The 3,837-nt window shown below is 37.2% G+C and overlaps 1 long non-coding RNA gene across 1 annotated transcript; it reads left to right on the top strand.

The window, feature by feature from the left end:
• The first annotated feature begins 921 nt into the window (after positions 1 to 921).
• Positions 922 to 3,775, top strand: LOC128251344 (uncharacterized). The gene is made up of 4 exons (XR_008267094.1): positions 922 to 1,012; positions 1,613 to 1,672; positions 2,921 to 2,965; positions 3,431 to 3,775. It is a non-coding gene; the product is annotated as an uncharacterized LOC128251344 (long non-coding RNA).
• The last annotated feature ends 62 nt before the right edge of the window (positions 3,776 to 3,837 follow it).

The following is a 3,837-nucleotide window of genomic DNA, read 5'->3' as shown; positions in this document are numbered from 1 at the left end:
ACTGGCATTATCAAAATCAGGGTTAGAATCACTTTCAGTCATCTCCTCATTCTCTGGTTCTTGTGCAAGTCGTGTGACTACAGCGGGAACTGGAATATCAGCAAATCCCTTGAAAACTGGAGCTGGAAAATCTTCAGAATGTGGTACGGGCTGAATAGCAGAGGGAATGGAGGGGTAGGATATTTTCTCTCTGTTCTTCTTGTTGAATCCGTCCAAACTAACCATGCAAAAGTAGTAATCGTCGTAATGATTCTTCGGTTCACGCCATATCATCGGAATCCCAAATTTAAGGGAGGTTTGAGTACCTTTTGTCCACAGGCGTATACTCTCCTTGCATGACAGTAATGTTTATAGTGTTTGTTTCAATGCCAATTTGCATTGTTATGGCTTGAAGAACTAAAAATAGTATTTAGAAATATCAGGACACAATAGCATTTTTGGTCAAAAATAGTGATTTAAAAAAAAAAAAAAGGGTTTTTATACAGCCCAAACCTGACGTGATGGGAGAAAATGGAGGTCATTTTTGGATTCAGTACCCCAAAATTAGCAAAGAAAGGTTTCTTACCCCAGCAGAAAAATTGTGTTGATCAGTGTTATTATTATTATTATTATTATTATAAAAGAAATCATTGTTATTGTTGTTAATTACCTGGCAGAATTGATAGCAAGCCAGGTGAAATGCTTAATGGTATTTCATCTGCTGCCATGTTCCGAGTTCAAATTCCACAGATGTCGACCTTGTAGGGTCTCATGCTAAATCAGAATGCTGGTCCATAGAGAGGATAATGGAATGCAGTGATTAATGAGTCATTGCTGCGCTGATGAGGATCCATCCAAGCATGGTGAAACAGATTGTAAAATGATGTTTTTGGGGGTGGAACCCTGAGGTCAGATTTGAACTTACAAACCCTTTTCCATTTCAGGTAGTGAAAACAACGCTCTGTATATATATTATAAAGGACTCTCCAAACAGTTGATGACCTACAAATTTGATACTGTCCGAAGTGTACTGGTCAGTTTAACTCTTATTTTTATCTCTATCATTACTGTTTCATATTCTTTGTATCAATTTTAATATTTTTATTGAAGTATTTCATAAATAATTTTTTTATTTGCTTACTTTCATTTTTGGTACTTGGGTTATTTTCCTTGACTATGTTTTTTTACCTTCATCAGGGTTAGTTAACTGTATTTATTTGTGTAGAAGTTGCGCCCCTAATTTGGTATTAAATCTTAATACAAAATCGTTACCCTTCATAGTTTTTGCTTTGTCCCATATACGTTGCACTTATAGTAATTTAATGTTAAATCTTGCTACAGTTGTTTCTGTCCATATTTTTATCTTTGCCCCGTGTATAAATTATTCCCCAGTTAAAGTAAAGTCTAAATTAGTGCAACTTAAACACAACTAAATACAATAATTAATGCTAAGTGTAAAGTGACTTTTATTTTGTACTCTGTCCTGCTCTTCTTCGTACCTGTAGTCTGTACTTTAAAACAATATTCATAACACACACACACACACACAACTCAGTATAGAAAACCAAGAAACACATCCATTGTAGAAACTCATTCCAGAGTTGATTCTTATTTTACTGATTCTTTATTTCAGGAGAAAGATAAAAAGGAAGATGATGCCAATGAGTTTGTCAGTGCTGTAACTTGGAGACCAGTAAGTGTATTGTCCATTGTCTCCCCTTGTCCGCCACCTCTGCTTCCCCCAATCTGCTGCCTACCACTACCTCCCCACATCTGCTCCCCCCATTCGCCACCTCCCCCTCACCAGGATTGGTTAGTAAGTTTCTAAGCAGTCATTCTTGGACCCTCTGTATGATTAGAGGGACCAGGAGTGATTGTGCAACTTGGGCAAAACAAATATCACAATGTGGGGTTTTTTGTTTTGTTTGAAAGGAATAGTTTATTGTTTTTTTTTTTTCTGTTGATGTTTATATATCAACCATCTTCCTGTTCAAATCTTTAAACATTAATTTCTACTTGCCGACAGATATCGAAATTCTTCTTTGACCATTTCAAACTCTCTCCATACATTCATGATTTATGACATGTAAAGGCAATGACTTTTGTCCATCTCACACATGTACGTGTATGTATTTGAGTGTGTGCATGTGTGTACGTATGCATATATATATGTGTGTGTGTGTGTGTGTATATATTGGGATCAGCCCCAGTGCATGACATCTTGGGCAAGTGTCCTTTACTATAGCCTCTGGCTGACTAAAGCCTTTTGATTGGAGTTAGATGGAAACTGTGTGGAAGCCCATCGTGTGTGTATGTGTATAGATATCATCATTATCCTCTAATGTCTGTTATCCATACTGGTATGGGTTAAACAGTTTGACCAGAGCTAGCAAGCCAGAGAGCTGTACCAAGTTCAAGTCTCATTTGGCTTGGTTTCTATTGCTGGATGCTCTTCTTAATCCCAATATGCCTTTCCTAATTACATACATACACACACACATGTATGTGTGTGTGTGTGTGTGTGTCTCTCGGCAGCATGTGATGGCTGTGAAGAACTATTATTGTCATACCAGTGATGTTGTTCACTTGTGGTCTTCTGTGAAAAACATGTCAAGCTACGGGGAAATATTACCTTACCTGGAAACAGGAGAGGGGGTGGCACTAGGAAGGGCATCCATCCAGTCGTAGAAAAAACTTCAACGAATTCCTTCTGATATGTGCAAGCATGGAAAAGCTGACATTAGAATGATGATGATTGTGTGTGTGTTGACAGTGTTGTCTAATTAATAGATATGTGATGCTCTGGAGTTCTGGAAATCCAATGTATTTTCTCTCCCTCCCCTCCACTGAATGTCACATTCCCTGTGCTTTCCCCTCCCGGAGTTCATTGATGTTTGTTTATTTATTGATTCTGATGGGTTTTTCTGCTTCTCTTTTACAGGGCTCTAATGTCCTTGTTGCTGCTAACAGCCAGGGTACCATAAAGGTGAGTTATGTATTGTGAAAGTTTGTATGAGTCCATGTATATGTAAGCTCTGTGTGTGTGTGTATGAATGTGTGTGCATGAATGTGTGTGAGCTTCTTAGTTTGTGTGTATATATGAGCATGTGTATGTATAGTGTATGTGAGCTTGTATGAGTGAGCTCATGTATAAGTGTATGTGAGCTCATGTGAGTGTGTGTGTATATATGCATTCATATATGTGTCAGTGTGTGCATGCTTGTGTGCATTTGTATGATGTATGAATGTTAACTTTTGTGTGAGTGTGCATGAGTATGTGTGTTTGAGTCTGTGTATGTGCACATATGTATGTACGAGAGCTAGTATGCATGTATATGTGAGCTTCTGTTCATGTGAGTTTGCATGTGTGTGTGTGTGCTTGTGTGAACACACATTGTTTCATATTAAGTTACCGCCTTTTGTCTAATGTGTCTAATGTTCTCTGTTGCAGGTTCTGGAATTGGTGTGACCTTTTGGTACATTGATCTTAATAGCTCCAAGACATTTCTGCCACCTGTACCATTTTACCGGGACAAACTATTTGTCTGGAATCTTTCATGTTCACTGCCAAAACAAACCATCTCAACATCTTTTTGGTTTATGTTTCATATCTACCCTGATCTGACTCATTTCACGTAGAAATATGTATATATATATATATATATAGGCATACACTCACATGTGTGTGTGTGTGTATATATATATATATAAATATATGTACACAGACATACCCACACACATGTATATATGTGTGTGTGTGTGTATATATATTATGTGTGTGTGTGTGTGCATGTGTGTGTATATATATTATATATGTGTGTGTGTGCATGTATGTGTATATATATATATATATATATA

The sequence above is a fragment of the Octopus bimaculoides genome, unplaced genomic scaffold (assembly GCF_001194135.2).
Source record: "Octopus bimaculoides isolate UCB-OBI-ISO-001 unplaced genomic scaffold, ASM119413v2 Scaffold_122365, whole genome shotgun sequence".
NCBI classification, from domain to species: Eukaryota; Metazoa; Mollusca; class Cephalopoda; order Octopoda; family Octopodidae; genus Octopus; species Octopus bimaculoides.
The sequence above is the reverse complement of the archived record's forward strand: the minus strand, read 5'-3'. Positions and strand labels throughout refer to the sequence as shown.